At 46.4% G+C, this 13,321-nt stretch overlaps 1 protein-coding gene across 1 annotated transcript in view; it reads left to right on the top strand.

Moving 5' to 3' along the window:
- LOC144761711 (kinesin-like protein KIF28) overlaps positions 1-13,321 on the top strand; it is a 982,011-nt gene that overhangs the window by 141,426 nt on the left and 827,264 nt on the right. The window lies entirely within an intron of this gene.

Here is a 13,321-nt window from a genome sequence, read left to right as displayed (position 1 = left end):
ACTGAGCGTTTCCTCTGTAGTTAACATTATTACTCAATATCCAACGTTTCTATCGCCTTTTCTGTATATGTGTTACCTAAACGTACTCGCAGCAGCACTAGGGACTGTGAAGCACATCGAATAATACATTTAACAAATGTGTAGCTGGCCTACTTTTACATTTATTTTAGGAATGTGATCGATATTGGTGATTTTCACTATTTTTAGTCACGTGAAAAGAAGGGGCTCCACCCCCTGCTTCCAGATTGGAAGTTGATGCTATTCAGAATCTATTGGCTTGGCAAGTGCCAACAAGGCTAAATTACAAAAAGCATGTTTTCAAATATATGGGGCATTATTAACTACAATATTTTAGGTCTGCAGTTAGAATGGTAAATAAGATTACTGGGCTGTGTTGCATAGAATTAACAAGTACGTTACTGATTCGCCTCTCTTCAGGTGGGTGGCAAAACCTTCAGAGCGCCCAACGGGACAATTTGAAGATCACTGAGTATAAGAGACAGGAGAAATGTGTAGAGTTAAAAGTAGAGACTGACTTAGGGTCACAGAATAAAAATAGTGCAAGAGACATAGGCACTGTTTAGGAGCCGGCTGATAGATGATGCCATAAGCTACCTATTAAAGGGTCTGGAGGAATGATCGCACCAGGCCACCCTGTGCGCACGGAGGAAGGCAAAGCAGGCTGCTGTTCCATCCCTGCACGCTGGCCCTACCCTTCTTGACTACACCCCAAAACAAAATTAACCTATATCCGGGTCACCTGCCTGCCGGAAGACAGCACTGCCTCGAAAACCCTCAGGTAGACCTTGCTTACCTCCTGATCCCCCTCCCACCGCCTCTCTTCTGCCAGTTCTAAGCTCTGTAAGTAAATGGTGTTACTAGTACCCATTTATTGGTACTCACAGGATTTGAATGGAACCATGATTTTGGAACAGTTTGGGGGAAGTGGTGTAACACAAAATAATAAGGGGACCCGTATAACGTCTGTTGAGGTGCCCCTAAAAATTCAGACCACGTGAGTAGTGACTGTCCAACTGCAAGCTCAACAAACACATAAAGTCAGGCCACCAAGCGGATAATCAGAGGCCTTGGACCCACCGTGGTAGTGCATTGGCTGCAGGGATCTTTGTGATGCTCCCCAGTGTGAAATGAGGCCTGTGAAAGGGCCCCTCCTCTGAGAGCAAGCTTTGCTCTATTAGTCTATTGCTGAAATCTTAGCAGCAGACTTCATCAGGGCTGGAATATGACGGTGTTTTAGAAAAGGATCTCAGGGATATTTGAACAGTCATATTTATAGTCCTGCCCTGATGAAGTCTTCTGTTAAGATTTCAGCAATACACGAAACATGTGTTGGCAGGAAAAGACAGAGAATAATTTGCAGGGATCAAAAAAGAACGGTTGACACCACGACCTCAACATCTGAACTATTTTTTTGAGTGCTCCGAGAAAACTTTTTGCCTGCTCCAGCTGTATGAGTATCCCGAAATTTCAAGGTATGCTCTAATGGCTAATGCATTTGCAGGAGAAATCTATGTGTACTCTGTTATCAAAGGTATGAATCACCGCCAAAAAAGAGATCCCAGGGTTAATGCTCCTGCTGCAGAGCATCGAGTGTAAGCGTATGCCACAGAAATGAATTGTATGTCAAATAACTTACTGGGTAGGTTAATAATTTTGTTTCCATGATTTGTGTGCTAAATGCAGGTTGCAGGGAACAATCCTTTTGCATTAGTTCCAACAGCTTGATATCACCTGCAAGGTAGTACGTTTCAAACCTATTAGGGTTTAATTCAATCTGTTGTTATTTTAAAAGTTTGACCAAAATGTTTTCCATTGACTAGTAACAACCATTTATTATTAAGTGGCAAAACATTCAATGTTATTATCGTCTATATAAATAATGATCATTGATGTACTTAAGTTGATAAAAATACATAACAAATTATATTTGGAGGTGCACTCCTGAAGAAGGAACCACTTATGGTTCCGAAATGCATTGGGCGCCAATATTGAATGTTATTTGAAATTGTTTATCTGTATATGTATAGAATTGTTATTTCGAATTGTGCATTAACAATGTTTTTATGAACTAGCAATTGTTGTGAATTGAGAAACATAACAACAATACAATGAAAAAAACATAAAAGAGAGTGATATAACTCAAATAAATATTGAAATACAGAGCAAAATAGAGGTTTAAGTTTTGGTGTATTCTAATACCAAGTGCAGTGTGCGCAGCTGATTCAGGCCTGGTTGCCTTTTATAAACGGAGCTAAACGATACATAGCCATTATTTTCCCGGAGCGTGCATTGATCTACACGTGTTAAACTCCACGACCGTGATAAAAAGAAAAAAAAACTGCTGTTATCTCTGAGCAACTCGTGAAGTTACACTGCAGGGGATTTCTTTGTTTCTCTCGATGAGCTGATGGGGACACTGGCCATGTTTGATGGTCCAGGTGAGGCGCAGCTTGGTCAGTAAGATTGGGGGTGTGGGCTTTAGATTTTTCGACAACCAGCCTGGCATATAATGTTTAGATACATTGGAGGACAAGCAGAGTACACGGGCAGTTGGAAGGGAGAAAAATGCGAATTAGTAGGAGCACTAAGAGTGAAAACACAAGTATTGTAAAATAACCAATATTTTTGAGGACTTTCAAAACAGAGAGGGAGTGTGTGTTTTCTTCCCTGTGTATGTCAAAATTACTGGTTAAATCCGACTGGCATCTCACAATACCCGACTGAAGGCACCTGTATCCAACAATTTATCAGAAAATGCATTTATTAGGGGAGGTGTAACACCCCAAACACCCGCCTGAAGCTACGCCCCTGAATACAACATGTGTACAAGAGGAATTGGTTAGATGGTCTATGAAGTGATGCCTGTGCTGCTGGTTGGGCTTGAAAGGAGAAGAAGACTGAACGCATATGGGTGCTGTTACACGAGCCCTGGGGTTGGTACTCTGCCCTAGGACACAGGCAGGATGATTCAGAAGGACTGGCTCTAAATGCAATTGACTTCCAGGATATTCTCCACAGAGGTGGTATTTTAGACTGGAGTTTGGAAAGCCCTGTGAGACATTATTGGCATAATTTAAACTCTCAGGTGAATGCAGTCGATTGCAATGCACTGGTCAATATGGCACATTTGCAAAATCAATACACAACAGTTGAAACTAGGGTCCAGTGGATTCTTGCGGTCCGAAGTCTAGGCCTGATGTCGGCGGCTCACAGATTTCCCCACGGTGACTATTCCGTGCCCCCCAAATCTTACCCCACTTCTGCGGGCAACCCCGGGCCACATACACCGACCTTTCTCTGAACATACACCAATCAAGGTCTTCTGCCCATTTGTTAGTTCGGGGCGGCTGGCCGGCACCCTAGAGCTGAGCGATATTGCGTTTGGCCACCATATACATTAATGTAACCCACTGCTTCTGATACACACTTAAATCGGATGGCTCCCAAACATTCAACAGACATCTCCGGGCTTCCTGCTGCAGTTCCACCCCCAGCACTTCTCCCAACACATCGTGGATCTTCGCCCAGTATGCTTGTATCACATCACAATGCCAAAGGGTATGTATCAAGGTGCCAACTGCTCCGCATTCGCTCCTACAAACTCCACTCTCAGCACAGCCCATTCGTACTAGGCGAGGCCCCGTGATGTAGGATCTATGCAGGATCTTTAGCTGCACCAATCGGAGCCTCATCTGGATTGAGACTACTTTGGGGGAGGACACTGCCGCCACCCAATCTTCGTCATCAAGCTCCAGCCCATCCGTGCTCCACTGAGCTCTAATCTTCAACAACGGGTTCTCGGAGTTATTGACTTATTTCCGATATATCAATGAGATGGTTTTCTCTGGAATATGGCCATCCAGTACACGATCCTCAAGATCCTCAAGAGGAGACGCTTCTGGAAGATCCGTGCCCTTGTGGATGTGAGTAGTGAGAGCGTGCCTCACCTGCAGATACCGGAAGTATTCGTTCTGGTGCAGACTATACTGCTCCGACAGGGACTCAAATGTATGCACCGCGCCTTTCCCCCACACATCCTTTATCCGGGTAATTCCAATGAGATCCCATCTATCAAATCCTTTGGTCTTCCACATACTTCCCAATTTCTCAGAATCAAATAAAGGGGTGGCTAGGGTCAGTCTACCCTCCCACCCGAGACTTTTGTTGGCCGCGTGCCAGACCTGTATTGCATGAGCAGTAAGTCCAGTCAAAGGAAATCTTCCGGGTCTAGAGTACAGAGCCCTATCTATAGTCCCACCAGGGGCTTGACCCCGGTCCATGGCATAGCCTGGGTCTCTCGGAATTCCATAAACTATGTGATTCACTGCGGCCAACTACGAGGCCCAGTAATACTTACGCAAATCCGGAAGTCCGATCCCTCCGTCATATCACGGGAGAGTAAATTTATTGAAGGCAATACGGGCGCCACCATTCCAGAGGAGCTGCCTCTGGAGAGCCTCTATTTCTTTGAAGTACGCCGCCGGCACCGGGTCCATTGAATTCTGTAGAGCATACAGAAACCGGGGTAGGGCCATCATCTTGAAGAGAGCAGCTCTCCCAAGCAAAGAGAGAGGTAGGGACCTCCAGCGCTCCACATCTCTCCTACACCTGCTCAACGGAGCAGCTAAGTTACTGTCATACCGCAGCTTTGGGTCAAGTGTAATATATATGCCCAAGTACCGAAATCCCGTCGTCTCAACCCACACAGGACACGTTCGCGTGATCGCCGGTGGGTCGCCCACCACCACAAATAACACTGACTTGGCCCAGTTAATGACCAATCCAGAATATCTGCTAAAGATGGCCAGCACATCCAAAAAGTTCCGAAAGGACTCCTTGGACCTAGTGAGATAAAGCAGGACGTCGTCGGCATAGAGCGAAATCTTATCCTCCCAGTCAGGAGTCCACCACAGACCCCGGATCGACCCATCCCATCTAACCCATGCAGCCAATGACTCCATCGCTAGTGCGAAGAGCAGTGGAGACAGCGGGCACCCCTGTCTGGTGCCCCTCCCCAGCAGGAAATCATCGGACTTACAGTTGTTGACAAGCACTCTAGCCGGGGGTTTTGCATACAAGAGGCGCACCCAGCTGACAAATTCACTTCCAAAGCCCAGCTTCGCCAGCACAGCAAATAGGTACTGCCACTCCACTCTATCGAAGGCCATTGTGGCATCTAGAGAAACCAAAACTGTTTGCTCATGAATTTTCGAGGCCCCCCCGAGGACTCCGTGCAGCCGGCGCAAGTTCAACGCTGTATTGCGGCGTGGCATGAACCCGGGTTGGTCCGGGTGAATCAAAGATGTGATCACCTTGACCAGCCTGGTAGCTAGAAGTTTCGCCAATATTTTGGGCTCTGCATTAAGCAGCGATATAGGCCTATAGGAGGAGCACTGTGTCTTAGGTTTGCCCACCTTATGAATGACCACTATGTTCGCTACACGCTGAACATAGGGAAGCTCACTGCTCTCCCTACTCTCCATAAACATGGCGCGAACATAAGGGGCAAGTTTAATCGCGTTCAGTTTGTATAGTTCAATAGGTATACCATTAAGGCCAGTTTCTTTACCCGATTTTATCTGCCTAATTGCTTGGGCAACCTCGTCATCCGTCAGTGCGGAATCAAGGTAGCTCCTGTCCTCCTCCGACAAACAAGGCATAATAATATCCCTCAGCATCTCACTATTCTCTGTTGCCGTGTAGGCACTGCCGGTAGCATAGACTTTTTGATAGTATTTAGAGAACTCATCTGCCAGCGCCTGCGGAGCCGTGATCACGCATGACTCCGGCCCCTCCAACTCCGGTACCAGCCTGGAGGCCCTCTCCCCATGTTCAAGCCAAGCAATCAACTTCCCGGCTTTATCACCGTGTTCGTAAATATGGCCCTGAACGGCATTGTGGCAGGTCACTGCTCTATTCCTGGATAGCGCTCTATATTCCTCCTCTCGGAGACGCAGCAGATGCAGGTCCGCCGGCATGTGTGTCTTTGCTATCTTCTCTTCCATATGCAAGACTTCCGCCTCCTTCCAATCAACCTCCGCCTGAGCTCTCTTCTTCTTTCCTGACACGAGGGACAACACTTCACCTCTCGCTACAGCCTTGTACGCCTCCCATAGGGTTTGAACGGATTCTACTAACCCTGATCCTCCACAAAATAATGATCTGACATCCGGAGAATTCCTCTCTTAATAGCGGGGTCCTTTAACTGCCAGGCACTAATAGGAGCCACTTTGCCAACCGCTGACAACTCCAGAGTGAGGTCCAACCACAGCGGGAAGTGATCAGATATTCCCCTCCCAAGATAGCGCACCTCACGGATCCTAGGTGCCTTCGCCGACGGAAGCAACACATAATCCAGCCTAGACAAACTACCATGAGCTGCCGAGTCATGGGTGTAATGCGTGGACGTCGGATTACGTAGTCGCCAACTGTCCACCAAGCCCAGCGCGTCCAGGAAGTCAGGCAACCATTTCTGCGACTGCCTGAGCGCACGGGGCGGGCTACGATCCACCTCATCATCTAACACAGAATTAAAGTCACCATCTAATACTAAATCTCAAAGAGGTAGTGAGAGGAAAATATTACCCAGATCTCGATAGGTCTTGCAGGTATCTTGCATAAACAAAGGGAAGGAATTCTTAACCGGAATCCCGACTCCGCGTGTACCACTAATTTATACCCCCCCCTTGTGGAGGGCCAAGCATCTGTTACCGACTAATTGCGTTTCTTGCAGTAGTATCATGTCTGGGGAATGCCGCCTAATGAGCTGACTGACCATCCCCCTCTTATAATAATAATAATCTTTATTTAGATATAAAACAATATCTTTAAAAGTTTCCCAAATCACATTGTGTACAGTTTTGTGAGAAAAATAGTTTAAAAGAGGAACCAATCCAAACATAAAAAGCATAACAAATAAAAATGTAAACTGTTTTGTTAAACATGACCTGGGGTGTCTCAAGCATCTTCCATCGTATTCAATTATAAAATCAAACCATAAAGGGTACATGCTGCAGAGTTTTGATTAGTGTTACAACCCTCCAGGTCGTAGGGGATTCTCTTACAGTACATTGTTTAATCTAAAAAGTTAGTGGCAAGGCCAGGGCTGTTTTCTTTGTATTAAGGCAGCGATACGCTTGTTGAATAAATTTAGCAAGTTTTATGTTTAAAACAGTGTTGTCCATGGACAAAGCAGCAATAATGGCATGCCTACAGGTCCGAACCCCCAACCTGATCCATTCTGACCTAAGCATGCGCCTGCGTTGAGAGTTAAAGGTGGGGCAGATGCAGACCACGTGCAAAATTGATTCTATCGCTGACCCACATCCCCTACAGGTTGTGTCCTCCTCCGTACGTCACCAGATGGGTAGATTTTGAAGAAAGCGCCAGTCCCCCATTCTTAGGGCGATGGAACTGCACTTTAGATGGAGTGAAAAGGTGGTGGAAAAATACGTTGCTACAGACACTTGTTTGTAGGAGTTAACTACTGCCCAAGAATGGCTGCGTTTCGTGAGGAGGCCTTTGTCAATTGCGAGAGATATCGATCTCACACATTTTTTAATTGCATTGTTAAAGGCAGATTGGCTAGGATTGAGGGCCAGGAGGTCAGCGGCTGACATCTGGTGGATGTAATCCTTCAAAAGACGGCCAAATGATCCTCCTGGGTTACTCTTGTTAATCTCTTTCCAGACTAGAAATTCTAGCGTGCCAGATTTGGCCTGTCTTAGTCTGTGGCAGAGCTTTAGGTATGTGCCAAGATTATGGGCATCGTAATTTGTTAGCCCCAACTCTAGTCTGATCTGCACAGGGGATGCAGAACTTGGCAAATGCAGTACTTTTTTGTAAATTCTTGTTGTGTTTTTGTTTAAGGCGGTGTTCATTTTACCTTTGAAGGTCTCTATACCGTATGTGGGGCCGATCTTTGCTCTTAGAACTTCTAATAGGGGGGAAAGAGTTGGGTCTGAGAGTTTCGTCGACAGCTTGGTCAATGATACCATTAGTGCCGTGGCTTTGGCTGCAATCACATTACTCTGCTTTACAAAGTTACCCCTAGAGTCCATATGGACGCCTAGGTATTTGTATGATTGACCCGTGCTGAGGCTTGTTTTGTTTAGTGACCAGCCACCACCTCCATAACGTTTCTTGCCAAAGGGAACAATCAGGGTCTTTTTCATATTGACTTCTAGTTGGTTAATCGTCGTATATTGGATCAGTGAGTCAAGAAGCCTTTGTAACCCTACCCTTGTGAGGCTGAACAGGGCCAGATCGTCGGCATATAAAAGGTTACATAGTGGCGTGACTCCTACCCCAGGCGGGTGACTGTTTACTTTGTCCAGGGTGCTTGGCAAGTCTGCTATGAAAAGATTGAAGAGAAGGGGGGCCAGCACGCATCCCTGCTTGACTCCTCTTGAGGTCATGATTTTTCGCGAGAGATGCGTGCCGGACCCTAACTTCACTCGAACCCAGGTTCTTGTGTGCAATTGGATAATAGGATTCAGGATTTTGTCTGGAATTTCCCACTGCCTCAGTTTTTCCCAGAGTTGCACCCTGGGAACCCTGTCAAATGCAGCTTTAAAGTCAACAAAGCAGCAAAATAATGTCCTAGATGTTAAAATGGCTTTGTCGATGATGGTAGAAACTGCTAATAAATTTGTCATGGTTCCTGAGTTGGCGACAAACCCTGTTTGATTCAGTGGTATCAGGTTGTGGTCCTTTACCCATTGCCCAAGGTCCTCCAGAATAAGCCCCGCGTAATGTTTCGCCTCTATGTCCAACAGGGCAATTAGTCTGTAGTTTTCAGGGGCAGCGCGTGATCCAGATTTGTAAATAGGGTGGATAATTGCACCACGCCATGAATCCGGGATTGCTGCTGTCCTCAGAGTGTAATTGAAAAGGTCAGTTAGCTCCATGGACCAGAAGGGAATGTCTGAATTGAACAACCTCTGTGGGAGGCCTTTCGGGCCTGGTGCTCCGTCTTGCCTCCCTTTTGTCACTGCTTTAATGACTCTTTCTTCGGGTAGTACATATTCCTCGGTGAACTCTTGTACTAGAGCAAGAGGAGTGCTCGATGTTACACTAGCACCAGTGCCATGTGTACCAGGTGGACCAATGTGGCCCAAGTGATCTTGTACCTGAAGGTGGACAGTTAAGTATGTTACCCATTCCGCTTCCTGAATATTTGCTGAGCCAGAATTTGTCAGGTTTGGATTGGTGCGGTTCACGAGGGCCCAAAATTTCCTCGAGTTTTTTTTCCTGCTCTCCCACACCAATTCAACCCAGTATTGGGATTCCTGCGCCTTTTTCTCTTGGATAATTGCCCTCCTGAATGCTTTTTGAGCTTGTTGGTAGGTTGTGTGGTAGGCGCTATTCCCTGGAAATTTTAAGAATAATCTTAGGGCGTTGTTTCTCATTCTCTTTAGAGATTTTGTGTCGGTGGAGACTGTGAGCTCAGCTAATGGAGTGCGGCATGAGCCCTGCACTGTCAATGGGAAGCTATTAATCAGATGAAAGCAAAGCAGCGACCATTTCACTGTCGGGGTGGCCTCTTGATCAAAGCTGCCTTTAATGAACTCCTTGCTTACAGTTAAGATGTTCATACTGTTATTCTCACTCCATTTGAGCCGCTTTAGATTTTCAGAGTGTATTCCCTTGTAGGTTGCGGGCGCCGTTTTATGGAATTCTATCTTTGTATTAAGATTAATAACCTGCGGCCTGTGATCACTTTCTGACCGTGGATGGATGCTAAAACTGTCCAGATTGAATAATAGTTCTGAGTTACAGATGGTGAAATCTAAGTATGAGTTTTTGCTTCCATTAGACCAGGTCCAATTTGGGGGGGTGTCACCAGTTGACCTTCCATTCATAGCCTGCATTGTAGAATCTCATCACGGAGAGCTCGCCCAATTTATTGAGAGCTTGATTCAAAGGTTTAGTCTGGGTCATGGCCTCAATGATGTTAGTCAGGGCGGGCCCTTCCATGCCTGCAGCTTTCCCCTGAAATAGGTTGGTATTGAAGTCCCCCGTAACAATACAATCCGAATTGGGATGTTCTGTGGCAATGTCGTTCATGATTTCGCAAAGACGGGCTAAGTGGACTTTTTTGGTTTGAGTGCTGGGGTTGATGTAAACGTTTATAAGATAGAGTGGACGCTGCTTCCTCCACGGGTTAATTTTGACCCCTAGTAACCAGTCTTCTTTAAGTGAAAGGTGGTTGAATAGACCTTTTAGGTTGTTGGAGATATATGTAGACAGACCACCTTTGGGGTGACCGTAATTGCTGTCCCTTAGTGCTGGCTTCCGAAATTCAATGTAGCCTGCGATGGAGCGGCCCTCTGTGGCCCAGGTTTCCTGTAATGTGATTACTTCGTGTTTGCATAGGAAAGCCAGAGTGTCGTTGTTAGAGGTTTTTTGGTGGAGCCCGCTAATGTTCCATGAGCACAATGAGAAAGGCGACGGCCCTGTCTGTTGTCTATTTTTGACTGTGATTCTACTACCGAGTGTGGTGTTCCGGGGAGTTTATATTTATCCACCTGCATCTCGGCCACGAACGGTCAGTTTGCATTTTTTGAGGACAGGAGCGCTGGCAGCCACTCCCAGCCTTGGCTAGAGTCGACCTGGGCGCCTTCTTTTTCAGATGATTTGATTTGGATTTCTGATCCTAACGCGTTTTTTAGAATGGAATAGGGCCTCGCTTGTACTATTGATTTGGTAGCGGTCGGTTGTCTAGGTGGAGTCGATCTGGTAAGCAGGGAGGTTGGATACCCTGGCGTGAAATATGGGTACACCCTGATTCCCCAATTTCGCAAGGTGGACTTGTGTTCTAAAAACGCTCTTGCCCAACTGGCCAATTTAAAGGTCGCCACGGTGACCTCGGACGGTTGGTTGCCTCTGGGAGGAAGGAATTCGATTGAATCTATGCTGTCCGTTGACAGCCCTGTGAGCCCTGGAATGCCTTCCACAAGTTTTATCAGGTTCGATCTATTGAGAATATCATGCCGACCCTTGGATTCGTATTCGGGAACCAGTAAGATCTGATGGCGCGATGGCTTGTTTTTGCTCCCGTCCGATGCACTTGGAGGCAGATTATCCTGTTTTTCGAGTTGTACAACTTGTTTGGTTTTGCGTGTCTGTTGTATCGATCTTTGAGGGGCCGTCTTCAACGATGGGCTGTGACTGGTCAAGGTTATTAGATTATTACAGATAGTTTTGGAGAAGTTTGGTCTTAACATTGCATTGTCCGAGGCGGATGAAATTAAAGCCGTTGGAACTTTAGGTTTTCCTGTTATCATTGTGGGCCCAGGTACACTTATCTTATCTGGGGTCGTCGTTATGTTTTCTGTGGATACGCCAAGGTTGTCCATTTCTGGGTCCATGATTGCTTTAGTTTGATCCTGGTAACTCCTCGCTAGTTGTTGAGTATCGGTTACCGGGAGATCTCCATTGTAATTTGTCGTGGGCGATGATGCACTAGTTGTGATGAGGGATTTTTTGTTTTCTGTTTTTAGAAAGAGAGGGAAGAGTTTCTGATGGACCACATTAGTGCTTTCCCTGTGTTTATTTCTCTTTTTACGCTGGCGTTTGCGCTCTCTCTTACTGCATAATAGGGGGGACGGTGGGGGAACTTCCGCTGTTGGAGCGGTCTGGGGCACTGGACTATCTTTTAACCCGGTCACAGCTTGGTCTGAGCCAGTTGTAGGCCCAGTTAAGGTCGATGATGGGCCGTTGTCGTCTGTCAACTTTGGTAGTAATTGGCCATGGTGGCTCTGCCCGTCTCGGGTCGGATGTTGTTGTTCTTGCTGTGATGGGGAGGGGGGTGTAGTACTAACGTTTTCTCCCCATATCAGCTTCACTTCCCTTATGACAGTAGTCAGGCATTCTGGAAGCAAAGAAAGAGAGTCTATGATTGGGGAGCAGCAGCAGACTGGTTGGGAAAGCTTCGCAGATGCTTGTGCCCTTAGGATTAAATTGTTTAGTTTGTCCAGTTTGCTGTCAATCCCAGACGTAAATAAAGCCAGGGTGTTTAGTAGATCAACCTGCACCTCCAGTTTTACCGAGTGGTAATTTAATGCGTTGACAGTTTGTTGGAGAGTCTGGAGGAGTTGCGGCCAGGCGCTGGTTGCTGTGTGTTCTTCGGGGTTAGACTTTTCATTTGAAGTGTGCCTGCTAGAATTTTGGTTGGTCTTGAAAAAGAGAGAAGTCTGAGATAAGCTGATCATTCGATTCAGGCAGTTCTGGCAAATTTTGCGGTGAGACCTTTGTTAATCCAGGTGGCGAAAATGTCATGTACAGGGGGCTTGAAACAGGTGGCACGATTGGAATGGTTGTGGTTGGTGATGCTGAGGGTGGCTGGCTACTGTTGAGAGGCACAATGTTGACTTCCCCGTGGATTTGGGCCGTCGTTGTTTGCCGGTGTAAAACCAATGTGGGCTCCATTGAGGTCGCCGGGCGGGTGTCAGGGGGCTGTGTTGGAGCTAAGCAGGCCTTTGTTGAACACAGAATACCCTCCGGGTGGGTTTGCGATAAATGAGATGATTCTTTGTCATCTGCTGGGGGCGAGGAAGACTTGCCCGGGGTGGAATAAGTGTGTTGAGAGTTTTTACTGTTTGCAATGGAGGTTTCCTCTTTTTGCTGCTCCCTAGGAAAATTGTTATGGATAGATCCAAAGACGTAAACTTCAGATGGTTCCGTCGCCTTTTTGGTTTCGAATGCCCAGTGTTGCAAGGAGGCCAATCGGATCGACCCCGATTGAACTGGGGTTATAGGTGTGGATGTAGTCGCCTCCAAAGTTTGAGGGCCTGATTGTGACAATGCAACAATTTTTGCTGGCGATCTTCTAAAGTAATCCCGTAAACTTAAGGGTTTTTGAGGTTTTTGAAGTTTTGGTCTTTGGTTGGCCTCGTTAAATGCCTCGGCGACTTCGGGGTGGTTAGATTTCTTTCGCTTGGTTGGCGCCGTGTACTTCCTAACTTTCCCAGACCTCATATTCCAAGATTTGAATAGGGTGTGGTTGGACTCCTCTAGGTACTCCCAAGCCAGGGACTAAGCTAAGCCGAGCTTGCAATCGCTCACAGTGGGTTTTTCTTTTTACAGTAGTTTTTTAAAGTCTGACCACCGTGCGTTATGTCTGTGCAATTGTAGCTATGTATATCAATAGCTATTCTGGGATGCGATTAATTTCTTACGGAGAGGTGTCACTTCTAGTTGTTGGAGGAGTTAAGAAATGTTAGGAAGTTAAAATATTGCTGCCCGCAGTTTTGAGGATTTCTGGTCTAATATTCTAGTGCTTCTTGCGCTTTTGAGA

This window comes from Lissotriton helveticus, chromosome 6 (genome assembly GCF_964261635.1).
Source record: "Lissotriton helveticus chromosome 6, aLisHel1.1, whole genome shotgun sequence".
NCBI lineage: Eukaryota > Metazoa > Chordata > Amphibia > Caudata > Salamandridae > Lissotriton > Lissotriton helveticus.
Note: the sequence above shows the minus strand (reverse complement) of the source record. Positions and strands in the feature narration are given on the sequence as shown.